Source organism: Sus scrofa, chromosome X, assembly GCF_054392235.1.
Source record: "Sus scrofa isolate SSC_HxYL_T2T_F1_AM1 chromosome X, Sscrofa_HxYL_maternal_Yorkshire_Landrace_v2.0, whole genome shotgun sequence".
In the NCBI taxonomy this organism is placed as follows: Eukaryota; Metazoa; Chordata; class Mammalia; order Artiodactyla; family Suidae; genus Sus; species Sus scrofa.
This window is the reverse complement of record NC_139401.1, coordinates 8,090,710-8,118,479: the sequence shown is the minus strand read 5'-3', so window position 1 is coordinate 8,118,479 and position 27,770 is coordinate 8,090,710. Positions and strand designations below refer to the sequence as shown.

The 27,770-nt window shown below is 46.9% G+C and overlaps 1 long non-coding RNA gene across 38 annotated transcripts in view; it reads right to left on the bottom strand.

Moving 5' to 3' along the window:
• LOC146394456 (uncharacterized) overlaps positions 1-27,770 on the bottom strand; it is a 541,612-nt gene that overhangs the window by 368,492 nt on the left and 145,350 nt on the right. For 12 of the 38 annotated variants that reach the window (XR_014835048.1, XR_014835058.1, XR_014835046.1 and 9 more), the window contains one exon: positions 11,606-11,687. The exons of 13 other annotated variants lie outside the window; for them this stretch is intronic. This is a non-coding gene — a long non-coding RNA (uncharacterized LOC146394456). Of the gene's footprint in view, positions 1-2,707; positions 2,793-3,028; positions 3,226-11,605; positions 11,688-17,329; positions 17,431-27,770 lie in introns of all 38 variants that reach the window. 13 more of the 38 variants (XR_014835052.1, XR_014835047.1, XR_014835056.1 and 10 more) reach the window with 2 other exon arrangements.

Below are 27,770 nucleotides of genomic sequence, written 5' to 3'. Positions count from 1 at the left end.
GAGAGCCTCTGAGAAGTCTGTGCCAGAAGCCTCAGCAGCCACGGTCTCCCCTTGGATAGAGAAGCATGGCATGAAAGGAAGAGCTGGCACAGGATTCGCTGCTGAGTAACTAGGATGAGGTTTCTACAAGGTTGAGCATGCCACAGAATCAAGCCCAGATCGAAATACTTTGGAAATGATAGCAGCATCCATGGATGATCTGCACCTGGCAGGAGGGGCTTCCTGACTCCAAAGAAGCCCAAGACGCCCAGTCCTCTCTGCCCACCACAGCCTGGGCTCACTCCAAAGCCAATGCCCACCTCAACAATGTTTTCAGTTTCTGAAACTTGCACAAGCTGTGCCAAACTCTTCCCATCACCTGAACCCTCCCTCCTCACTCTCATCTCAAGGTCTCTCATTTCTTCGTCGTTCTCGCTCTTCCTCCTGGTTTGAGAGGCACTGCGTGCTCCCTACACACAGCCTCTAAAGGGCACCTTGGACTCTTCCGAGAAAAGCAACTACATTAAGCTAATGAATGTAAACGAAAAGGGCTTCTCGGAATCTGCAACGAAGCAAAAGCATCCTCCAGACCCACCCAGGTGGACTATTAAAGCCCATATTCACGACTCTCTGCATCTATAAAATGTATAACCAACCATAAGAGAAGGCGACGAAAATGAGGTTGCCAGTTTCTGATCTGAACGCCAACAGGTGTATCTGCAAGGGTCACGTGCACTGCAGTTCTGGGAGCATCCTGGCCAACAACATCTCATGAGCCTACTGGTTCACTGACAGATTTCATGGGCCCCCAGGCTTTGAAGGAATGTTTTTTTGAACCGTGTACGCGTGATCCCTGATGTTTCCAAAGTCTCACTCTTCTCATGACTTGACAAAGAAAAAGTAGTTTTTAAATCCTTCAGGTGGGAGTTTCCTTGATGTTGTCCCCAGCATAGGCTACTTACGTCAAGTAAATAAGAAGACCTGGACCCGTGAAGAAGTTCAATGTTTAGAGAAGCACCTTAGTGATCTAAGTCTCGCAATAAGGCATGGCTCTCCAGGGACCCAATAGGGGCAGTACGAGGCACCACCACATAAATGCAATGCTACCCAACAGAAATGGACTGAGTACTATAACGACCCTGACTTATTTATCTTAGAAATAACTGGTCCAGGAAGGACAGCCTTTAAGTCTCTGTTTATCACATTAAAAAAGTTATTTCCCTCTTTACTAGAATTTTCATTATTCATCAATTAAACATGTGTGAGTTTGGGGAAGGAATAGGAAATTTGGGGCAACCGCCTCTCTTGATGTTCTGACTTCTTTTTGTACAATGAGTGGTTAGAGGGATACCATGAGTGAATTTGGTCAATGCAATTTATAACAACAAACAGCCTAAGTCTTTCTTTCCTAATAATGTAGGTGGATCTGATTGACTCTTACAAAACAGAAGACACCTGTAAGGAACCATCAGAGGGCAGCTGAGGAGGGCAGACTTCAACATGCAATCTTGTTCACAGACGGTCAAGTTTGCTCTGAGATCTTTAAGACACCCAAGGCATTGACCCACAGTTATGATCCTTCTTCATGGCAGTGGCCAAGTGTTCAACACAGCCCCCCAGCATGACTTCATTGATCTTTACCCCATTAAAACATGAAATATTTCTGCCACACACCAACAAGCAAAAGATTGTCAAAGGATTCTGTTACGTTGATGGGAAGCCTTTTCTACGTACAAATGTCTATTAAGGTGTTATTTTCAGGAACCACATGAGATGAAAGTTTTTTCTAAATCAATGCCTTCCTGTTAATGGTGTAAGTCTGCTTTTTGAAGAAAAAAAAAAAAACACCTAAAATGTAGCTGGGAAAAATAAATAGAAATTATTTTAGCTCAGATTTGGTTACTACAGACATACAAATGGAAACATGTAGAGATTTTTCCTTAGTATGTTACTTTTTTGTTTCTGTCTTTTTAAGGCTGTACCTGTAGCACATGGAAGTTCCCAAGCTAGAGGTCAAATCGTAGCTGCACCTGCCAGCCTGCATGACAGCCACAGCAATGCCCAATCTGAGCCCAATCTGCAACCTACACCACAGCTCACAGCAATGCAGGATCCTTAACTCACTGAGAATGGCCAAGAATCAAACCCTTGTCCTCATGGATACTGGTTGGGTTCGTTACCTGCTGAGCCACAATGGGAACTCCAAGTTACATCTTTTTCTTGGCCCATTTCTCCAGATGTGTATACTTGCATGAGAGGCTCAGGCAACCCCCTCCCATGCTGTTAGGAAGACGTATCTGCTCGCGACAAACTGATGAGCATTTCAGCTTCACACCCAAACGCCCCACGTTTTCCCAGTTCATGAAGATAAAAGGCCCAGCCCTTTTTAGCCATGTTCGAAGCTGTGCCACATCTGACCCGACTCCTGTTTCTCCTCCATAACTCACCACCTGGACTGTGGCACCCGCCGCCTTCCCTTGGACCACCCTTCCTGCTCCCCTCTCATGTGTCCATAGCATGAAGCACCAAATCTACATAAAATACCCCTCAACCCCTGGGCCGACATCCACCACCCCTTCCAGACTTAGCTCCAATACTCTCACTTGCATTAAGCTTTCCTCAAATCCTGCCCACAAAGTTAATGAGCTCAGCCTCTGTGTCCGAGGAAAGGAGAAACTTCCTCCTATTGCCACCGGCAGAGTCTAAAGCTATTGTCACCAGTGGGTACCTGAATCCTCCACTCAGCTGTGGGTTCCGAAGGCAGAAACCGCCTCTTCTTTGGTTCTCAGTCTCATCCTCGTGGAGCCAGAAACCTGGGGAGTTGAGCGTATTGGGGGGAAGCTGGGAGCTGCCCTAGAAACAGCGGCCACAGGACGGGGTCGGCAGTGTCATGGGGTACAACTGAATGGGGGCTGTGGGCCATCCTGCTTCCCCACCCCGCCCCTGTGTCCAGCCCGCTGGCAAAGGCAGGCTCCTAGAGCCTAAAGAGTATGGGACACCCGACAAGGACCCACAATAGGACAGCAAGTAGTTAATCACATACACTCACATTTGGGGGGAAGACAGCTCCCAGCACGTGAAGCCCAGCTAGGAACAGCGTGAACCTGCGGAGCTGGCAGAAGCCGGCTCTGTGGCAACAAGACACGAAGCTCCACCTCTTTCTCACGGGAGGATGCGATTGGCTGCTTTAAATCACGTTGCCGGCCCACGCGCGAGGAGGGTCTGCCAGGTGGGGACCCTTTCCTGCTGGGAGGGGGACACACCTGGGTGAGCAGGAAACTCACAAGTAGCCCTTCGGGCTCCCGTGAGGCTTCAAGATGTCTAGGCAGCACTTGAAATTCTGGACACTACAACACAGAGGCTGGCAATTGTTTCTTGCCTCTCATGTTGAAATTGTGCCCAGGCTCTAGGCTGGTGGCCCTGTCTGGATCAACGCCCATGGACATGAATAAAGCTTGGAAAGCGGTCGAAACAATGGGGCATCTTTGAAAAGCCCCATCACTGCACTGTGTGCTGTTCGGCAATTTGTTTCATTCTTCCAGGTGATGGTCACCTGGAGAGGAGTCTGTTATCCCTCCATCCCCGAATCACCTTTGTTTTCATAAGCACTGTTGTTCTGCATTCTATGAACTTAGAGGAAAACATCATGAAGAGAAAAATAAGGGTCTCTGGGTCCAGTCGAGCCGTGCAATGGAGCCAATAAGGTAAAACCAGCCCACAGGTAACTGCTCATAAACAGAGAGCTCTTTGGGGTGAAAGAAAGGGCACGCAGGGGAGCAGTTATGGGGTGTATATGGAGCAGAACACACGTGGGTGCTCAAAGACAAGGCAAGCGTGACCTTGAGCTCCTGGCAAAGGAGCCCCACTTAAGCATGTTACTGCCTGTGAGAAACAGCAGGGCGCTTGTTACACAGTATTCTTAAGGAGGAGCTCCATGCTGTCGTGTGGGGTGTACCTTGCACAGAACCTCATAAATAGTTTCCCCTCGGCCTGAGTTTCCTATGTTGCCTAATGAAGCAGTACCATCTCAGCCTGTGCAAACAGCGCCTGTGCACGAGAGGGCTCATTCTCTGCTCTCAGCAGTCTGTGCGTCCGAGGGGTTAATTAACCCAGGCCTCTGCTCCTGGTCTCCCCACGATGACATCCACCTGTGGACTGGGCTGCACTCTCACCTGAGGTCTGAGCAGGAAACAAGGCATTTTCAAGTGCATTCTGGGTGCTGACAGAATCCGGTTGCCTGCAGTTGATTTCTGAAGCCCCCACTTCCTCGCTGACGGTCAGCTGCTGCCAGCACCCCCCTCAGGTCCTCGCCACATGGTCCCCCTCATCAGGACTTTACAGCAGGGTGTTTTGCTTCTTCTAGGTCAGCAGGAGAGCCTTTCTTTCCTGCACTATATCCTTCTGGGAGACTTCTGGACCTTCTTGAAAGGGCTCAGCTGATTTGGTCAGGACCACCCATCACTGCCTCCTTCCCTTTAACTGAAAGCCCAGTGTCTTTAGTTACCTCTGCCCTATCTCTTCCTCTTCACCACAGCCTGGATGCAATCCCAGGAGCACCTTCATCATGTTCCCGTTCAAGGGGTGAAATCCTACAGTGTGTGGACCCTGCAGTGGGAGCGGTGGGGGCGGGTATCCTGGGGCCGGTTTAGAATTCTGCCCACGACACCTTCCCCTTCAAATACTGGGCTCTGTGTGCAAAACAATCCACACATTCAACATTCTCAGATCTCTCAAAATGTGCCACCTCTAAAAATCAAAATCCACACACGTATCACTCTGCCTACTATAGTCTCCAAATGCTCATCATCTCTATTTTTTTTTTCCATTTTTGGCCGCCCCGCGGCATATGGAACTCCTACCGGGCCAGGGATCAAATCAGAGCCGCCATCGCATCCTAAGCTGCAGCTGCGGCAACGCTGGATCCCCGACCCACTGTGCCACGCTGGGGATCGAACCCACGTCCCAGTGTTCCCAGGACGCCGCCAAGTGGGAGCTCCCCTCATTTCATCTTTTCATTTTTATGAAACACTGTACAGGGGAAGAATAAAACAAATATTTCTTGTGCTCAGTACTTTCAAATTTCCAAAGCCCACCAATCAATCTAGAGCCGGCTCTAGTACTGGTGTCACAACGACAGGCACCTGCAAAAGTTCACCAGACACCTGTCACCTCCTGCCCTGGGAAGGGGGCCATGATCTCCCAACTCCCTTCTCGGTGCTTAGGAGCCTGGGGTTCGATCTTAACGCCACACACTAAACCACAGGGGGAACCAGACAAACCTTGTATCCAAGGAGAAACAGCTCCAGTAGCACTAGGTCTCTGAATGAGTAAATGAGCGTAATTGATGCATTTGTTTTTGAATTTCAATCAATCCTTTATTGGCATATAATGAGATAATATTTTTACATGATTTTTCTCCCTTAAAAAATCAGTGTGGAAAATTACATTAAACCAATCTTGCGCTCCTGGTTTAAACTCGATTTGCTCATGTGTTAAGTCTTTTGTATATTGAGTTAACGTGCTAATATTTTCTTCAGAAATATTATGCTTATGTAAGTTGCTAATTTCCTCTTATTATATTTTCAATACCAACAAGGGACTATAATGAGATCCTCTTTTTTCATTTCTAATATCTATCTTACTGCGTGTTTTCTTGTGTGACTTTGCCAGGTGTTTCCTGAATTTCTGTTTTAATTTCTCCTCCCGCCTTTTAAAATTGAAGCATAGTTGATTGGTTGCTTTTTTTTTTTTTTTTTTTTTTTTTTGGTCTTTTTAGGGCCGTACCTGACGCACATGGAGGTTCCCAGGCTAGGGATCGAATCGGAGCTGTAGACGCCAGGCTACGCCACAGCCACAGCAACTTGGGATCCGAGCCGTGTCTGAGACCTACACCACAGCTCACGGCAACCCACTGAACGAGGCCAGGGTTTGAACCTGTGTTCTCAGGGATGCTAGCCAGATTCGTTTCCACTGAGCCACAGCGGGAACTCTGCATAGTTGATTTTTGAACTGAATTTTTTCAGCTGTGCTCTGAGAAAGGACCCTGAGGTTTATAAAGAAGATGATGCAATGCGGACAGACGGCAAGTCAACCTATGTGGGCACCTGCCCTTTGTAAACACCTGTCACCTGTGTATGAGCTTTTCCTCTTTCTTCCTCCTCCTCTGCTTCTGGGGGACAATTCAGTTTTAATCAAAATTTGATTCGCGGCACTTGGGTGACCATGCGATCAGCTGTCGAAACCAAACACAGCTGAGAGTGACGGGGAGCGCAGGCTATGAAGGCACGCAGGTTCGAACAGGACCATCCCCAGCACAGCGGGAGCTGGCAGGGGTAGCCCCGCTGGACAGCACACAGCTAGATGGCTGCACCGAAGCAGGTCTTTACCAGTGAGCTAAGGGGCTCCACGGCAGCCTCCTCACTGCACGGGCACAACGTGAAACTCTGACTTTCTCCGAGGACTGAGAAGACGGATGCTGTAACATGCCGTCTGCATGCACTCACTCGTTCATCATGCACTGACAGATCATTTCTGAAACCTGGGATCCCTGCCATGAAGGCTGCACAGCAGGGGTGTGTTACACACAGGGTGGGCTGAGGCTTAGGGGAGACCAGACTCTAAGCTCAGCACTTAACACCCCTTATCAATTAGGGGGGTTTTCATGTGAAGAACAATAGGTCTCCTGCAGGACTGTTCAAGAAATTAGAAATTACACACCTAAAACCCTTAGCAACAGCACTGGCATGTGGCAGGAGCTGAATGAAGAGAAGATTTTGTGAGGGGCTGGCGCCCTTCTCTTATCCTCAAGAGAACTTACGGAAGCTCTGATGTAACAAAGAAGGCAGCTCCAGCTCACAGGCAGAGCCCCTCGCTGCAGAGAATCCGCCATCTCAGGGCAGACTGGAAAAGCACGTTGAGGAGTTCCCGTCATGGCACAGCAGAAACGAATCTCACTGGGAACCATGAGATTTGCAGGTTTGATCCCTGGCTTTGCTCAGAGGGTTAAGGATCTGGCGTTGCTGTGAGCTGTCGTGTAGGTGGCAGACACAGCTCCGATCTGGTGCTGCTGTGGCACAGGCCGGCGGCTGTAACTCTGATTGGAGCCCTAGCCTGGGAACCTCCATATACTGCAGGTGCAGCCCTCAAAAGACAAAAGACAAAAAAGAAAAAGAAAACACACTGACGAGCAGTCTGGCACGACTGGGATACGGGGCTCAAAGCAAGAGCCCTCGACAGTGTTAGGACAGAGAAGTCAGCTCCAGCTGGTGCCGTGGGGGAATGAGAGCTTCCTGGAGGTTGCAGCATTGGAGCAGATTTGGAAAGAAGGGTTGTACCACACAAAGGCAGTGAGGAGGGAATTGCAAAAACAAACCTAAGTGATGGGAGGGAACTGCAATCAAAGGAACCACATGCACCAGTGAAGCTGACAGCACTAACCGCCTGAACCCAGCCAGAACCCAGACTGGGCCTTGAATCCACCGTTTTAAATTAGAATCATTCACCCTGTCCTGGACTCACTAAGTGAAGCTCAGGTTCTTTAAGCCTCCGTGCAGAAGGAATTCAGTGAGAGACAAAGGGATAGGCAAGAAATAGACTTAGTAGGATAGGACGCTTGTGAGAGACGCAAAGGGGCAGGCAAGGAGGCTCTGCCCCGAGAAGCCAGTGGGTTTGTTTTACCCTCCAAGGGGAGTGGGGATTGGAAAGGCCCACCTCTTCCTTTCTGGGAGCAGGAGCTCCTCCTTAGTATCTGATAAGGTGTGCATTCAAAATTCAAATCAGCAGAAGGGCGGTCCTCAAACGCCTGCCCTCAGTCTGAATCTGAATGCAGGCCTCCCCCCATCTCTGACCCGATGACCTGAAGCAATTCTCGCACCGCCACGCGTCAAGCAAGCCTGCCTTGTGCAGATGGCTTCCTTGACCTTCCAGTGGTCTCCCAACATCCCCCAGGTTTCCCTCTGTATCTAGACCCCCTCCTGGGGCTTCTACAACCACCTGTGCCTACTGCAGCCCTATCTCCAGTGCTCTGAGGCGGGCATCTGTCCCCGTTTCTTACGAACAGTGTGTCACCTTGCTTGGCCCCCACAGACGGCAGTAGGAACAGAGAACACTTGGCTCCAGACCAGGTGACCTGATGGACCACACCTTCCTCATCCGTGAAATGGGAATAATAACACCTGCTCTGCTTTCCAGAGACAATAGTGATCAGAACGTACGAGGTAAAATCATCAAGCAAAAGGCACAATTCTATTAACTGGGTTTTAATTGTCCCCTTTGCCAGTTCAGCATTGACACTGAGTAAGGTTACACGTGGAATGCCTGTCACCTCCCAGCACTTAAAAATAATCTAAGGTAGCCCTTCCCTGATGGCCTAGTGGTTAAGGATCCGGCGTTGTCACTGCTGTGGTGCAGGTTTGATCCCTGGCACTGGGGAACTTGTGCATGCTATAGATGTGACCAAAAAACAAAGCAAACCAACCAACAAAACTCTAGGGACCATCTGTCCTGTCACTTGATGTATCCAGACCCTTCTAGGCCAAATATGCTGGATACACATTTCCACATGTCATGATGTTTAGCATCATGGATCTGTCTGGAAGCCTCACCTGAGAATATCACACTGTGGTGGCCTTTTAAGGCAGGCTTGACTTTTGCATTTCTACGTGGACGAGAGTCAAGCTTGCCCTAAAGGACAGTCAATGGTTTTCTTTAAACCTAAGGAATAATTAAGATTTATAAAATGTATCTCTTTCCTACATTTGTACACAGATGCTGAGTGATGCTACGCATGACAGCTGAACCAGTGTTTGTGAACAAGTCAAACCCCACAATCTCCTCTCATCACCAGCAGCAGAGTTTTGTGGCCTTGTGGAAAAATACCCATCTGCAGTCAAGGCTGAATTTCATTCTCGCTCTCATCAATATATTATGCCTGTCATTTCCATTAGACATGGTTCTTACTCTGAATCATTACACGACATCTTTGGGAACCTTGGGGCATCTCCTCTGTCCCACTTTAGATATAGATATAATTCACCGAGCTGTGAGAAGTTTCCATCAATGAGATAAGGTTCGATCAATAAGAAAATGCTTCAGCATTTGGAAACATAAAAACGCCTTCGCCCCAAAATTCTCAGGGAAACTATAGTCATGAGGTCAATGTAATTTTTGTGGGGTTTTTTTTGTTGCTTTGTGTTTTTTGGGGGTTTTTTCTTTTTTTTTTTTTTTTTTGCTTTTTAGGACCACACCTGCGGCATATGGAGGTTCCCAGGCTAGGGGTCAAATCAGAGCTGCAGCTGCTGGCCTACACCACAGCTCCAGCAACGCTGGATCCTTCACCCACTGAGCGGGGCCAGGGATCGAACCTGCAACCTAGTCGGATTCGTTTCCTCGGCGCCATGACGGGAACTCCCTGAATGTAATTCTTAGTGTGTTCACCGCTGGCTCAGAAACTTCCTTCAGGAGAAGAAAGTGATTTTAGGAATTCTTTAAGCCACTTAAGTAAAGGGCTTAAAGAACACTTGTTTCCCTAAAGGTTCCCTCAGTGATTTGATCAGTAATTTGATTCTTTGTCCTGGGATATGAATAATGTTGGATTTCTCTTACTGTGTCTGCCACTAGCGCGCTATGCGTTCAAGCAGCGAATTTACAGACAATGACCTGTTTACCAAGGGGTAGGAGACGCAGAAGCAGCTCAAGGGGAGGGACGGCTGCCCGGTGGAGCAGCCCCTGCAGGAAGACCCCGCCCCCGGCCTGACGCGTAAAGGAGCCCCCGAACCGGATGATGTGAGCTGGCTCTGCCCCGAAACCCACGTGCAGAGGGGACCCTAGAAAATAGAGTTCCCAAACCTACAGGGCAGCGGTGAGCAGCAGTCATCCGATGCACACGGAGGAGTGACTCCAAATGCCTGTGTTCTAATCCTCCAACAGGAACGCGAAGACACGGAGAAGGGCGGCGGCAGCAGGAGCAGTCACGCATCCTGCTTCCGCTGGAGGGCGGTTAGGGTCTCCTATTCTCTACGATGTCATGTGCTGGATGATATCAGATGAGGCACAACTGACACACGGCACAGAAAGAGAAAGACGTTCCCAAAGACCTGGAGCAAGGAGGCACTAGAGAGCAGGCGCAGAAATTCACAAGTCGCCGCGCCCTTGCGGGTAGCGTGAAGGGCGCAGGCGCAGGTTAGGAGACCAGCGCGTGCCCAGACGGGGATGCTGACGTAGGCCTTGCGCATCCGGTCGGGCCCATCAGAGGCAATGACACCTGTAACCCCATCGTCGGGGTCTGGTAACAGCTCTCAGCTCCTGTGCTGCCCATTCTCTGCTGCCCTAACATACCGGAGGGAGTAGGTTCTCTTTTTGTCTGTTTCCCGAAGCCTTGGTCTCCCCCAGGAGGTGAAGGAAGGGAATTCTGGAGGAGCATGGAGCACAAGTGTGGTGGGAATCTGGCCTTTGGTCAGAACCTGTATGCCCACCTGGAAGCAGTGGAGGACACAAGCTGTATACCCTCCCCACTAAAAGCGTCTGAACATCTTGGCCAGGGCCATGGGGCAGAAAGAGGTGCCAAATGAAAATTAAAACAGCATCACTCTTTTGTCTGACACCAGTCAGCACGTGAGAACTTACCAGCAATGCCCAATCTGGTGATGCTGGGCTTTTTCAACGAAAATGGAGATGTTTACTCCATGGGGTAGTTCCTGAATGCTTGGGTCGGGGGAGCCCCTTCTTTGGGAGTCCCAACTGAGAGTCACAAAAGGATGCCAGGGGGAGCTTTACAGAAGGTTTGGGAACCACCTCTGAATGGTTGGAGGCACTGCAGGGGGGGTGCCTCAAAATAGAGAATATTCAAGATGTGCAGGAGAAACACATGGGCCTTAGGCGCCAACTCGCGTCACGACTGCCAGATTAAACCCATTGGCCTGGACACGGAGAGCAAAGATTCGTTACACTGACTGAACGAGGCGGTGTCAGAGGATGGCTGGTTTTCAACAGGTCTGATAGCCTGACCAATGAGCATAGAGGCCACCTGACAAAGAGCTCCAAGTCTGGAAAACCTAGGACAAGAGAAATCCAAACCAATCCTTGGGGCCTGTTGGATCAAATCATGGCCAGGCGTGAGTTTGCATCTGAATGATGTTTGAAACTGTACAATTTTTACAATGCTTTTGGATTTCTTTGTGAGGCTTGATTCTATGTTTCACCCTGCACTTAAAGAAGATCAAATTCAAATCAAATAAAGTGCATACTAAAAGCCTTAATTACGCACACACATACACACAATCTGGCTTCTGCCTCCACGCAATCTGGCCTCCATCAACACATGTGCACACACACAGATGCACACACACATACTACAATGGGCTGCATCAAAAAATTATATTTCTTAGGAAGTGGGATAGGGTCTATAAGTAGCTTTATTACATTTGCCAAAAAAATAAATTTGATCAAATTTGGATGTAAAATATACTTAAGATTAGTTATACACACACACACACACACACACACACACACACACACACGTACACACAATTTCTCTCCCCTGTGGCAATCTTAGCTAAATGACTCATAGTTCCTTGAAATTATGCAAATGCATAAACTTGAGGCCCATCATAAAAATCCGGCTACTTACTTATTGAGCAGATTTACTGGTCATCCAACGTTGACGATTAAGAGAACCCACTAAATGAACACCAGCTTTTTCTGAGCTGAATCTGGAAATAATTGAGAGAGAGAGAAGCCAGACAACTGGAATTAAAAATGGGCACTGGAGTTCCCCAAGTGACTCAGTGGGTTAAGAACCTGACTAGTATCCATGAGGGGGAGGGTTCGATCCCTGGCCTCACTCAGTGGGTTAAGGATCTGATGTTGCTGCAAGATGTGGCACAGGTCACAGACATGGCTTGGGTCTGGAGTTGCTGTGGCGTAGGACAGCAGCTGCAGCTCCGATTTGAACACTAGCCTGGTAACCTCCATGTGCCACAGGCACGGCCCTAAAAAGCCAAAAAAAAAAAAAAACAAAAAACCCACTTTGTGCCCCATCAAGGCTGAATGGGGAGGTACCGGTTGGAAATACAGGAGCAGGCACTCCTCCCAGTCAGGCTCCCCAGAGTGACCTCTACCTGCAGCGTCCCTAGTGGGTGTGGCCCTGTGGCACTGGCACGGGGACGACAGGCAGACCAGGACATCCGCTCTCTGGTGGAGGCTGCTCCAGTCAGGACAGGAGTGGAGGAGGGAGAAAGCCAAGCAGCTCACTTCTCTGTTCTAAGCCCACCAAGGGCGCAGGCCGCCCTGGCCTCTGTGCACAGAGACCGTGAGCCGGACCGTTCACCAGGTTGCATACGGCCGCGGTGATCAGGGCAGAAGGAGGCAGGATTCAGAGACAGTCAGCCTGGTGTCTGTCTCACCAGCGTGGACACAGCCCACCATCAACGCACCTCAGTTCAGCTGGGAGTGACGGCCACCAAGAGTTTCACTTGGGCACGAGGGGCCAGTCCTGGGTGTGATACAGGCGCCCGGAGCATGAGACGTGAGACCTGGAAATAGTTTCTCCTGCTGCCCTTCCTTTACTGGCTGATCCACCCCAAGTCCAACCAGAGTCCCAGTCTCGAGAGTGTGTGTCTCTCTCAGGGGGCAGCACCAGACACCTGCATCTTGTAAACTCTGCGCAGTAAACGAAATGCCAAGCTGGTCACTGCCCCTTTCCTGCCAGCATCCCCCAGGCTCCCGGGTCCTCTGCGCCCCGTGTTTCTGGAACCAAGGCTGCCTTCAGAGGAGGCGGCCTGGGCAATTTTCAGTCCCAGAGGCTTTGGTCATGGCCTCTTGCTACGGGAATGCTCAGGCCTGAAGACCCGTCTACTGTGGAGGCATTCCTTTTATTCTAGGTCTCTCGGCGCTGTGGAGGCGGATTTCTGCGAGGCTAGTCAGTCTCAAGCTCAGCCTTCATTTCTGCAGTGGGGCGAATGAGGCACTCTCTGCACAGAACTGAGGGCAGGGCCCAGAAAGTAAGCACTCAGGAGAAATAAGATTTTAATACATTGTCTTTAAAAACCTAAATTAATGCAAAAAAAAATCCCATTAGGAACAACATATCAAAATTTTATTTCTTTACTTTTTATTGTTTTGGCAGCGCCTGCTGCATGCAGAAGCACCCGGGCCAGGGACCAAACTTTTGCCACAGCAGTGATAATGCCAAAACCTTATCCACTGGGCCACCAGGAAACACCTTAAAATTTTATTTTTTATTTTTATTTATTTATTGTTTTGGCTGCACCCACAGCAAAAGAAAGTTCCCAGGCCAGGCAATCAAACCAGAGCCACAGCTTCAACCTATGCCATAGCCGCAGCAACATCAGATCCTTAACCCACTTGGGCCGAGCTAGGGATCAAACGCGTGCCTTAGTACCAACTGCAGCAGCTGCAGAGACAATACTGGATTCTGCACTGCAGCACGAACTCCCTCAAAATTTTCCATAAGGAAAGTTCTGATCTTGGATGCCAGTGGCTCACAGGAATTCTGGCCCTGGGCCCTAAAAGTCTGTGGTGTTCACATGGCCATTTGCTACTGGATCATCTGCAGAAGGAACAGACTTTGCTGCAGTGAGTTATGCTCTCTACATGTCGCAACTTCTCTCCTGCATTTTCCTTTCTCTCAGGTACGGCTGGACCATCCAAGCGGAAGTTGGATCATGAAGGGACAGAGAAGATGAAGTAACAGTTTCAGTTGAGTGGGACATCTTTTGAAATATCTCAGCAATTTTTCTTTTTTCTTTTCTTTTCTTTTTTGCTCGTTTAGGTCCGCACCGCGGCACATGGAGGTTCCCAGGCTAGGGGTCGAATCAGAGCTGCAGCTGCCGGCCACAGCCACAGTCACTTAGGATCTGAGCTGCATCTGCAACCTACACCACAGCTCATGGCAACACCATCCCTGACCCACTGAGTGAAACGGAACCCGCGTCCTAATGGATACTAGTCGGATTCGTTTCTGCTGCACCACAACAGGAACTCCATCTCAGCATTTTTTTCTACGTTGAAGTTACTGCTCATCGATACTATTAGTTTTGTCTTACTCGGTAACAAATCATCACGAACGCTGTGACTTAAAGCAAGACAAGGTTCTTATCTGAGCAAACCTGGCCGTCCGAAAGCCAGAACGGGGAATTCCCTTTGTGGCTCAGTGGGTTAACAACCCAATATAGTCCATGAGGATGCAGGTTCGATCCCTGGCGTCTCTCAGTGGGTTGAAGATCTGGCAATGCCACAAGCTGAGACATAGGAAAGAGATGCAGCTTGGATCTCGGGGTGCCATGGCTGTGGTGGAGGCCGGCAGCTACAGCTCCACTTTGACCCCTAACCTGGGAACTTCCATATGCTGCAGGTGCAGCTGTAAAAAGAAAAAAAAAAAGAAAGAAACCCAGAATGGCCCTCCAGGCCTGCATCCCTTCCAAGGCTCTAGCGGAGGCTCCATCTCCTGGCTTTTTCCAGTTGTAGAGGTTTCTGTGTTCCTTGGCCCAAAGCCCCACATCATTCCAACCTCTGCTCCCTTCCTCACATCTGCTTCTCTGAGTCTGACCCTCCTGCCTCCCTTTGCCAAGGCCCCTTATGACGACACTGGGACCTCTGTCTGAAGTGTCCAAGGTCATCACCTCGAGGCTCTTAACGTTATCATATCCTCCAAATCCCCTTTACCCTGCAGGGTAACACATGCACATATTCTGGGCATCAGGACAGGGACATCTTCAAGGACCACTCTTCTGCCTACTGCCCATCCACGTATGGGGACGGTGACCACCCCTGCAGGGCAGAGTCTCTTGGTGACGTGGCATAGAGGTGCTACAGCAACAGCCCCCCTCTCTGCATGAAAATGCTCCAGAGGTCCCAGCACCACAGGTGTCACTGAAGTTCACGAGACATAAGGTTTGAGACAGTGGAAGCTAGTCTGCGGAAATATCTTCCAATTTTGCAGCTCACAGACAAAAGGAATTTCCTGGACGCTTTCCTAAATTTGACACAGCTCTGGAAATGCAAATCATATCCCAATGGGTTCCGACACCCAGGGCCACTTTATGGGCTTAAGCAACATTCAAACTCAAAGCCAGCTTACTCCACATGATGCTAAGAGGTTCTTTACAACTTGAAGTGATGAGTCCCAAAGTCCCGCCCAGCTGCTTTCCTCAGGTGATGGAAGTGAAGAACAATTTTAAATGCAGCAGAAATGCACAGGAGTTCCCGTCGTGGCTCAGTGATTAACGAATCCAACGAGGAACCATGAGGTTGTGGGTTCAATCCCTGACCTCACTCAGTGGGTTAAGGATCTGGCGTTGCCATGAGCTGTGGTATAGGTCACTAACACAGCTCGGATCTGGCGTTGGTGTGGCTCTGGCACAGGCTGGCAACTACAGCTCCAATTGGACCCCTAGCCTGGGAAAGTCCATATGCTGTGGGTGTGGCCCTAGAAAAGACAAAAAGACAAAAAAAGAAAAAGAAAAAAGAAAAAAGAAATGCACAATAGCCAAGGCATTGAAACAACCTGAATGTCCATCAACAGATGAATAGATTAAGAAGATGTGGTATATAAACACAATGGAATACTACTCAGCCTTAAAAAAGACGACATAATGCCATCTGCAGCAAGCTACATGGATGGAACTGGAGACTCTCATACTAAGTGAAGTAAATCAGAAAGAGAAAGAGAAATACCATATGATATCACTTATATCTGGAATCTAATAAATGGCACAAATGAAGCTTTCCACGGAAAAGAAAATCATGGACATGGAGAACAGACTTGTGGTTGCCAAGGGGGAGGGAGTGGGATGGACTGGGAATTTAGGGTTAATGGACGCAAACTATTGCCTTCAGAATGGATAAGCGATGAGATCCTGCTGTATAGCACTGGGAACTACATCTAGTCTCTTATTATGGAGCATGATAATGGGAGGAAAAGGAATGTATATATGTATGTGTGACTGGGTCATCTTGCTGTACAGTAGAAAACTGACAGAACACTGTAAACCAGCTATAATGGAAAAACATAAAAATCATTTAAAAAATAAGATAAAAAATTAAAAAAAATTGACAGAACACTTGCAAACCAACTATAATGGATAAAAATAAAAATCATTAAAAAGAAACAACAAATAAATGCAGTAGAATTGGCTGCATCCGGTTTTTCCTTCTGCCACTATCGGCGTGACATTAATGGTCCTTTTAAAGCTCGTCCTTCCCACACTCATGCTCCCCCTCCTGCATGGAACTCAGGTGCAATTTCCAGTCCTGGCATGAATCCACGAAACTCTGGCTATAAAACACCTTATTTTTTTTTTTAAAGGCAGGTGATTGCCACTTCCTGCCCCCACAGTATCTGAAAACCATGAATAGGAAAGTGAACATCATGTATTTTCCTAGGACAAGTCCTCTCCTCTTTTATGAAGCCTTAGACATCTTCAGGCTGTGCCGTAGCAGGAAGGGTCCAGGGCCATGTAATTCAAGGTCAAGCCACCTCTCCCTACACCCCAAGGCCCATCTTTCGCTCAGTCACCCACAAGTATGTTTAGCCAGTGTCTTTCCTGAGACGGGTTTTGCCTGAGATATTACCGATCACCATGCAAACATTTTCTTGTCCGTTTCCAATAGGGCCCAAACTGGAATGACTCAGCCAAGGGAAATTTTCAACCCTAGCAATGCCCTGTGGCCAACCCAAGGCCAGAAGCTTGGTGCCCAACCCCTGTTGGGAGCTTCAGGAACTTCCTGTTGACGTGGTTCCCCCAATTCCAACCCATGCCTTTTTCTCAAGGCCCCCCACCCCTGTATCACGTGTGGACTTAGATCCCAGGGGGTCAGACCTAGGACAGTGCTCCCACCCAGCAGGCTGCCTTCCAGAAGGGAAGAGAAGGAGGGAAGAAGCAGCGGTATGGAAATCTAACTCCGTGTCCTCAAAGTCCTAGCAGAGACTAGTCCCTAACTAGTTCCTGGCGGGACGGCTCTTCCCCAGGGGAGGAGGGAGTGGAGGGCAGAGAAACCACCTCATGCTGAAAGATGTTCCACCTTGTGGAAATGCAGAGAGAGAGAAGGACAGGGGGAGAGGGAGAGGGAGAGAGAGAGAGAAGGAGAGAGAGAGGGAGAGAGAGAGGGAAAGGAAACTCTATCCTCCCTTCAAGCCTGCATTGTGAATTATCCCAGGTCATCACAAATGGACAGTGGTTTTTACTGTTTACACATGTAACTTATTAAAATCTATCTTGAAATGTCAAGATAGGTTGGAAAATCCACCCCCATTCATACTTAAGAATAAGCTTGTGCTTCTGTTGCTATAAACTCGTGTCCAAAACAAACTAAACAACCCATAAATTCATACCGTAGTGTCAGCTGGGAACACACGAGAAAGACGACAGCAGAACTGGCTGGACGGCTGCCACCAGGACCACCGAAAGGGCTATTGTGGTCAATGCTCAGGAACTTCAGACATCAAAAAGAAAAAGTAAATGTCAGCCCCAAATTAGAACTTAAATAAAAAAAAAGAAGAAAAGCAGTACCATTTTTTATAGCATAAATAAATTATTGCCTTTGGAATAACTCGGAAGAGACGGATTTTTCATTTAGAAAATATTTGCCTGTTTTTGGATAATGCCCGTTCCCACAAAGTAAGGATGATGATAAATTCCTTTCATGACTCATCTTTTGAATGATTTTAAATTCACATTGGAAACCACTGTAACGTTCTATTTCAAAAGCCAGAAGTGAAAAGTCTCTCACGGCCTCCTCCACAGAAAAGACTGAATGAATCTGAAACTCACCCAGGGCGCTTCTCCCCACAGGCCTGCAGAGAGGAACTACCCACTTTCCCCAAAGTAATCCAAGAATCTCAGTACCGAGGATTGGCAACAGGGTATTTCTACAAAGAAATGATAGAGATATGTTACCTGATACTGAGAAATTGTGCCCGTGGCTTTATCCATCAACGAGACCATGCCTCAGTGCAAGATCACGCCAACCTGGGCATCATTTTACAGGGTTAACACCTGGGGGAGCGCTGTGGCTGACCATCGGAACGTGATCCCTATACCTTCCACTCCATTTCTGCTTTACCAGTGGCCCCTGATTCTTTGGCCAAAAGCACTGGGTGTGTCAACGAACTTTAAAAGCAGCCCTGGCGGGATATTTCAAATACAAATGGATCCAGCTACTTGCTAAAGGTCAACAGCATTTGATGGGACCCAACAGTATTTGATGGGCTCAGCAAGAGTTTCCTCAACTTTTTTCAACAACGAGTCCACCACCATATACTAACTTTCTTTAAAATGCTTTGTACCCATGACATTTTCCACAGCATGAGAACAAACAATCCAAAAATTTATATGGAACCACAAAAGACCCAGAAATGCCAAAGCAATCCTGAGGAACAAAAACCAAGCAGGAGGCATAACTCTCCCAGACTTCAGGCAATATTACAAAGCCACAGTCATCAAGACAGTATGATACTGGTACCAAAACAGACAGACAGGCCAATGGAACAGAATAGAGGACTCGGAAAAAAATCCAGACACCTATGGTCAATTAATCTTCGATAAAGGAGGCAAGAACATAAAATGGGAAAAAGACAGTCTTTTCAGCAAGTATTGCTGGGAAACCTGGACAGCTGCATGCAAAGCAATGAAACTAGAACACACCCTCACACCATGCACAAAAATAATCTCAAAATGGCTGAAAGACTTAAATATAAGACAAGACACCATCAAACTCCTAGAAGAGAACCAGGCAAAACACTCTCTGACATCATCCTTATAAATGTTTTCTCAGGTCAGTCTCCCAAAGCAACAGAAATAAAAGCAAAAATAAACCCATGGGACCTCATCAAACTGAAAAGCTTTTGCACAGCAAAGGAACCCAAAAAGAAAACAAAAAGATAACTTACAGAATGGGAGAAAATAGTTTCAAATGATGCAACTGACAAGGGCCTAATCTCTAAAATATACAAACAATTGATACAGCTCAACAGCAAAAAAACCCAATAACCCAATGGAAAAATGTGCAAAAGACCTGAATAGACATTTCTCCAAGGAAGATATACAGATGGCCAACAAACACATGAAAAAATGCTCAACATCGCTGATTTTAAGAGAAATGCAAATCAAAACGACCATGAGATACCACCTCACATCAGTCAGAATGGCCATCATTCATAAATCCACAAATAGCAAGTGCTGGAGGGGCTGTGGAGAAAAGGGAACCCTCCTGCACTGTTGGTGGGAATGTAAACTGGTACAGCCACTATGGAGAACAGTTTGGAGATACCTTAGAAAGCTACACATAGAACTTCCACATGACCCCACAATCCCACTCTTGGGCATCTATCCGGACAAAACTCTACTTAAAAGAGACACATGCACCCGCATGTTCATTGCAGCACTGTTCACAATAGCCAAGACATGGAATCAACCCAAATGTCCATTGATAGATGATTGGATTAGGAAGATGTGGTATATATACACAACGGAATACTACTCAGACATAAAAAAGAAGGAAATAATGCCATTTGCGGCAACATGGATGGAACTAGAGACTCTCATCCTGAGTGAAGTCAGTCAGAAAGAGAAAGACAAATACCATATGATATCACTTATATCTGGAATCTAGTATATGGCACAAAGGAACCTTTCCACAGAAAAGAAAATCATGGACTCGGAGAAGAGACTTGTGGTTGCCAAGGGGGAGGGGGGAGGGAGTGGGATGGACTGGGAGCTTGGGGTTAATAGATGCAAACTATTGCCTTTGGAATGGATAAGCAATGAAATCCTGCTGTGTAGCACTGAGAACTATGTCTGTGATGGAGCATGATAATGTAAGAAAAAAGAATGTATATATTTATGTGTAACTAGGTCACCATGCTGTACAGTAGAAAAAAAAATTGTATTGGGGAAATAACAATTTTTTAAAAAGTTAAAATTTAAATTAAAAAAAAAATGCTTTGATTCCAGAGTGTCTACTGAGTATGTAGCGTGTGACTCTAAGACAAGTTAATAAAACTCTCCCACATAGAAACTGGTACAGCAAGTACAGCTCTAGATAACAACAACAATAACAACCACAGCATGGGCTTATTGTTTCCGGAGCAAGGAAACTCCTATTTTAGAGTAGAAAGCTGAGGACCTTGAACAAACCTTGAAAATATTTGGTCAGCATGTCACGTATGGTACATGAAAAGGTGGCGTGTGTGATTTTCACAGGACATGCATGAAATAAAAGCCAGAAAAGTTCTTGTGTTTGCTGTCCCTAATGGCTTTTACTAAGGCATTACAATAAAGGAAATTAACTCAGGCACTAATCAGGCAATTGGCCAGCAGAGATGTAAGAAAATGGAGGGGGGGGCAGTCAGAAATTGGAGTCATTAAGAAAAGGAAGATTGTGTCTGTCCTCCATCAACAGGAGTTATGAATGTGGAGTGAAGCCCTTCTCAGAGGCTACATGTAGTCATTTCAGGCAAAAACAAAACAGAGATCAAGCTCTAAGGCAGTGAGCTGATTCAGGATGTCATCTAATATATTAGATGGTCCCTTGGTAGGCCGAGTTAAGACGAGAGAGAAAGGCTTGGGTTAAACTAAGAAGTCAAATATATAAAGCAGACTAGAGACCCTTTTGCAGAAAAGAGCTCTGGGAATGCACACAGACACATGAACCTCCTGGGTAGTAGATAAAACAGATCTATACACTTAATGGAACTACAAGCCTGGCCTACAACGGTATCCCTTCAAAAGCTCTCATACAGGGAGGTCTCTGGTGGTGCAAGGGGTAAAGGATCCGGCATTGTCACTGTGGCAGCTTTGGGTCACTGCTGTGGCACAGGTTTGGCCCCTGGCCCAGGAAGTTCTAGATGCCATGGGCACAGCCCCCCCCCCCCAAAAAAAGCTCGCCTATGGATATAAGAAGAGTGTCTAGTGGTCTAGAGTAACCCAAGCAGGGTGTGCTGTGGCCCGCCATCCACATCATATGCAGCCAAGGGCATAGCGAACACGTCTGTGCCACCCAGACACCCCAACAGCTAAGCCACCACAGAAGCACTGCAGTCAAGGAGGAGTTGAGGATGGGTCCCTCTCTGAATTACATCCGCTCCTCACTCTCCCCTCTTCTGAAGGAAGACATTCAGAGGTACCCTGTCAGTGCCCCGACATTTCATAGGGAAGAGGGCAGGGCACTGGACGTTTACTTTAACTTTTTTATTTTTTCTAGTTTTATGCTGGTTTTTCATTGTGTAAAGACAGTCTCCTTTTTTTTTTTTAGGTTTTTAGTTTTTCTATTATAGTTGATTTATAGTATTCTGTCAATTCCTGCTGTACAGCAAAGTGACCCAGTCATACTTATATACATATTCTTTTTCTCACATTATTCTCCATCGTGCTCCATCACAAGTGACTAGATACAGTTTCCCGTGCGAAACAACAGGATCTCATGGCTTATCCACTCCAAAGGCAATAGTACAAACCCCAAACTTCCCATCCATCCCACTCCTTCCCCCTCCCCCTTGGCAACCACAAGTCTGTTCTCCAGGTCCATGAGTTTATTTCTTCTCTGTAGAAAACTTCCTTTGTGGCATTTATTAGATTCCAGATACAAATGATACCATATGGTATTTGTCTTTCTCTTTCTGACTGACTTAGTATGACAGTCTCTAGTTCCATCCATGTCGCTGCAAACAGTATCTCTTTTCTTCTTTTTATGGCTGAGTAGTACTCCACTAGGTATATATACCACCTGTTTTTAATTCATTCATCTGTTGATGGACATGTGGGTTGTTTCCATGTCTTGGCTATTGTGAATAGTGCTGCCATGAACAAAGGGGAGCCCGTTTCCTTTTTAAATCAAAAAGTGGTGATGAGGTGTCTCACATGGACCAGAAGGAGAAAACCATACCTCTCTCGAGACTGAGTATTTTGAGCCAAATGCTCTCCCTGCATGGGAGAAGGGGTATCTCCCCTGAGAATGGCACCCAGAGGTTTCTACGGATGGAAAGTAAGCACTGTGTATGTATTTAGATGCATCCAAGGTTGGACTTTAGCTGACTTCTTCTGGCTGTGTCCCCGATTTTCTCCTTTTATTTATTTTTGTTGTGGTGGTTCTATGGTTAGGGCCACACTACACTTTCTTCCTCATCTCCAGGTACAGATGTGGTCTGAACCTGGTTCTCAGAAGTGGGATGTGAACAGAACTGCTGCATTAAACTCCTCGGGCCGTAGGGGTGGTTCTGCCAGCCTCTCTCCCTCTCCCTTCCTGCTGGCTAAATGATGTGACACCTAGAAGGGCCCTGGGAGCCACATGATGATGGTATGGGTCTCCTGGGGCCTTGGGTGACCATTCGGAGAGAGAGCTGCCTTCACACTCCAGGTGGGAGAGAGGCGCACACCTGTCTGTGGTCTATCGTCCTGTGCTACCTCTTTGTTATAACCACTTCGCTGTTAGCCTCACATCATCAAGTGCCCCACAGTCCAGAAACTGGAAACGTCAGTCTTCACAGAGGCAACTCGTTCCCTCCTGCCTGGCTATTACGTCTCTGTTCACGAGCATCTGTGGCCAGAGCCCCAGAAGGTTCCAGCCTTCAAAAGTCCCATGGAGATCAGCCTTGTGTAATCTAAGGAGAAGAGCTTGCCTCTGTGCTCATGGATCCGTTCTTCCAGAGCATGTAAACCATCACTGCTGCATGGCTCTTGCCATGATCACCTGTGATAAAGGGTCAGCATGCCTGGAACATCCCGGAAAGGATGCCCACCAGAAGCACTCCCCCTCTGAGTCAGCACCACGTCCCTCAGCAATACAGTGGCCTGGATTCCCTAATGAGCCCGGGCTCAGCATGAGGGAGCCCGCCCAGCTCTGGCAGCAGGAGTAGACAGTCTGCCTGCAACCAACAGTCAGGTGCCAAGCCTGGCCGGGACTGACCCAGCAAAGGCGCTCAGCAGTGGACCACAGGATGTGAAATATGACCTTGGGCTAGCCTTCCCCAACTGTGGTTATGTTTCAGCAGCCACACCTCTCACGGTAAATTAATAAAACAGCAGGGGAAGCAGTCTCGCCCACTGTCTCCCCACAGATCACTGTGCAAATAAGATGCAGCTCTGCCGGCCCCAGTGCAAACCTCTGTCTCCGGCAATCACATCTCCCTGTGGGTGTCTGACAAAAGGCAGTGGAGAGGAGCCAGGTGAAAACGCTCCAGAGGCTACAGACATTCTCGCACTTGCACACGGCACAGACCCTCTCCAAAAGGAAAGCCGGGCAATGTGCAATAAGCCAGTCACAAAAGGATGGCAGGTGAGAGTTCCCATTGTGGCGCAGCAGAAACGAAGCCAACGAGTATCCATGAGGAAGCTGGTTCGATCCCTTGCTCAGAGGGTTAAGGATCCAGTGTTGCCGTGAGCTGTGGTGTAGGTCGCAGATGTGCTTCAATTCCCATGTGGCTGTGGCTGTGGTGTAGGCTGGCGGCTACAGCCCCTATTCAATCCCTAGCCTGGGAACTTCCATACGCTGTGGGCACGGCCCTAAAAAAAGCAAACAACAACGAAAAGGATGAAAAGAGTATGATTGTGCTCATGTGGGGTCCCTAGAGTAGCCTAATGCACGAGACAGAAGAGAGAATGGTGGTCCCAGGGCTGAAGAGAGAAGAGGATGGGAACTAGGGACTACTGGGGACAGAGGTCCAGTTCTGCAAGATGAAAGAGCTCTGGAGGTGGAGGGTGGGGGTGGCTGCATGCAATGTGAATAAATGCTACGGAATGTACGCTTTAAAAATGGTTAAAGTGGCCCGTCTTGACTTATGCATGTGACTTCAGGTTTTAAAAAATGTAAATTAAAAAAATCATTAAAAAAAAAGAGAGAACCTAATGTGGAAATGGCCACCATGTGTGAGTGAGCTGAACCTGGCACAGCCAACTGCAGAGTGACAGGCTTAACTGCAGACTCACCACCCAGTATGCCTCTCTCTTTCTGGAAGAACAAATTCACCCAAACAACCTTCAGTGGGTGAAGGTATAAATAAACTATGATACATCAGAACAATGGACTTTTATCCAGTGTAAATAAGAAAGGAACAAAGAGGAACAGCCCCAAAAAGACAAAGAGGCACCTTCCGCACATATCACTAAGTGAAAGACGCCAGTCTGAAAAGGCTACATCCAGCGTGATTCCACCTGTAACATTTTGGAACAGGCAAGTCCATGGAAATAGTAAAAAGCTCAGTGGTTGATGAGCGTTGGGGATGAGAAAGGATGGCAGGACAGAGGGGATTTTGGGGGCAGTGAAAATACTTTGTATTTCATACATGATAGAAACATGCCATTGCACATTTGTTTAAACCCACAGAACAGACAACCCTAAGGGTGAACCTTATGTGAACCATGGACCCTGGAAGATGATGACATGTGAACATAAGCTCATCGGTTGTAACAAGTGCACCATCTGATGGTAGGGAGGCTGTGCAGGTACATGGTGGGGATGGGGGGTATGCATATGAGAAATCTCTATATCATCCCCCCAACTTTGGGGTGAACCTAAAACTGCTCTTTTAAAAGTCTTAATAAAGAAAAAAAAAAAAAACACTGTGAAAACAATAAAGTTCTCCATCACCAGCATCAGCGAAAAGGAGCAACGTCATATTATGTAAAGATATGCAAATTAATTACAAACTCCTTGATCATGAGCATTACACAACAATAAAACCAAACCCAATTCACAAAGTAAAGCAAACAAAACCACAACATCAATAAAGTCCGAACTCTTGTTTATTTAATGTGATTGAAACTTGGGCATCGCTGAAACGGAATGGATGCTTACAACCTAATTGTGAAAGACTTAAACATAACACAAGACGCCATCAAACTCCTAGAAGAGAACATAAGCAAAACATTCTCTGACATCAACCTTACAAATGTTTTCTTAGGTCAGTCTCCCAAAGCAACAGAAATAAAAGCAAAAATATACTAATAGGACCGAAGCAAACTGACAAGCTTTTGCACAGCAAAGGAAACCACACACACACACACACATACACAAAACCCCCCAAAAAGACAACCTACGGAATGGGAGAAAAATAGTTTCAAACGATGCAACTGACAAGGGCTTAATCTCTCAAATATGCAAACAACCTACACAACTCAACAGCAAAAAAAAAAAACAAAAACAAAAACAAAAAAACAACAACCCAAGTGAAAAATGGGCAAAAGACCTGCATAGACATTTCTCCAAAGAAGATATATAGATGGCCAACAGGCACATGAAAAAATGCTCAACATCGCTAATTATCAGGGAAGTGCAAATCAAAACTACGAGGTACCACCTCACACCACTCAGAATGGCTGTCATTATTAACAAGTCAACAAATAAATGCTGGAGAGGATGTGGAGGCAAGGCAACCCTCCTGCAATGTCAGGGGAAATGTGAAGTGGTTCAACCACTATCGAAAACAGTGTGGAGGTACCTCAGAAAACTAAATATAAACTGTCATAGCAATCCCACTCTGGGAATATATCCAGACAAAACTTTCCTTGAAAAGTTCATGTGTTCATTGCAGCGCTATTCACAATAGCCAAGACGTAGAAACAACCTAAATGTCCACTGACAGATGAATGGTTTAAGAAGATGTGGTACATATACCCAATGGAATACTACTCAGCCATCAAAAAGAACAAAAGAATGCCATTCGCAGCAACATGAATGGAACTAGAGACTCTCATACTGAATGAAGTAAATCAGAAAGAGAAAGATAAATACCATATGATATCACATACCTGGAATCTAACAGATGGCACAAATGAGCGTCTCCACAGAAAAGAAATATACGGACTTAGAGAACAGACTTGTGGTTGCCAAGGAGCTGGGGGGAGGGAGTGGGATGGACTGGGAGGCTGGAACTGATAAGCAATGAGATCCTGCTGTACAGCACTGGGAACTATATCGAGTCACTTGTGATGGAACATGATGGAGGATAATGTGAGAAAAAGAATGTATATGTGTGTATATGTGTGACTGGATCACTTTACAGTAGAAAACTGACAGAACACTATAAACCGACTATAATGGAAAAAAGAAAAATCATTAAAAAAAGAGAGAGAGAACCTAATGTGGAAATGGCCACCATGTGTGAGTGAGCTGAACCTGGCACAGCCAACTGCAGAGTGACGGGCTTAACTGCAGACTCACCAGCCAGCATGCCTCTCTCTTTCTGGAAGAACAAATTCACCCAAACAACCTACACTGAGGTCTTTTAGTTTTCACCAGGATAAACACATTATCTGGGTACATAGCCCATCTCTCTCCTCTCACTACTGGAGATGAGCAGAGGGCACCAGTGGGTGCCAAGGCAGCTGTAAACACAGGCAAACCTGCTGCCCTGAGACCCCTAGTGAGTAAAGTTAACACCTTAACAACTCAGGACTTGGCTCATTAATTTTTAGATCACCCTCAAAATGAAGACAAAAAAGAATCAGAAACAATACAGCAAAAATACAGACAAATACCAAAAATGTGTCAGTAGACCTCAAATTGGATTCGACAACCTTTGGATCAATTTTGAACTGCTTTTCTATTTCTTCCAAGAATATGTTCAGGTTGGTTCAGAAGGAAAGAAATGGGAAGAGTCTGTTCCATTATTTAATCACAGTGTGATTATGAGGGAAAATATTTAACTTCTCTAGCATGCTTTTCTTTCTTTAAAAAAGGAGATTGTGTCTAAGATCTACTCGTATCTTTCAAATTTGATTTTAAATACAATGGTTTTTGGCTGGCACATCGATATAGGCAGTATCATAAACCTTTAGCTGCAATAAAATGATTTAAAAAGTCTTTAGCCCTACATACGACAATGCTGTCACTGCCTAAAACCAGATCTCTGTGAAATGGACATTGATACATACGGCGTAAAAATGTCTTCAGTTTGGTCTTCTCAGCCAACCATGAATACACTTTCTGTACTGTCGTTAGCACAGCTCAAAACAAAGTTACAGCACCCCCATCTGCGGAGTCCTGAACTTAAGAAATCAGCTGCACTTTTCTCACACACTTCCTGCGTGTCCTATCAGCCCTATAGAGGGATGTAAATCGAAATATACCAGAGACCTGGAGCCATCTTCAGGAAAGGGTGGGGCAGTAACAAGGTGTGTCTCTGCAGGCTGCATGCGCAGCTGTTAACGCTGCCACTGCAGCATAAAGCACATAAAGATAACATAAAACTGAAGGACCTGGGAGGAGCGTCAGTGAGAAAGACAGGAGACTAGGAGTTCCCGTCGTGGCGCAGTGGTTAACGAGTCCGACTAGGAGCCATGAGGACACGGGTTCGATCCCTGGCCTCACTCACTGGGTTAAGGATCCGGCATCGCTGTAAGCTGTGCTGTAGGTCTCGGATGCGGCTCGGATCCAGCGTTGCTGTGGCTCTGGTGAAGGCCAGTAGCTACAGCTCCAATTGGACCCCTAGCCTGGGAACCTCCATATGCTGTGGGAGCGGCCCTAGAAATGGCAAAAAGACAAAAAAAGAGAGAGAGAGAGAGACAGGAGACTGAATTCAGCAAAGGGCTGCCACTGCTAAGCCCTGGTAGTACAAGTGACCCCAAAAGACTAACCCCCGGCAGTACAAGTGACCCCAAAAGACAATGTGAATGAAAGAAAACCAAGAATAACTCGGATACTCCCGTAATTATTTACATGTTGCAACACTGACAGGTCAACCTCTGAAGTATCAGATTTTAAAAGGAAACTGTAAACGCGTTCTTAAGTGTTTTTATGTAAGTATCACGTGTAGGAAAATTAACTTGATGCAATGAAGA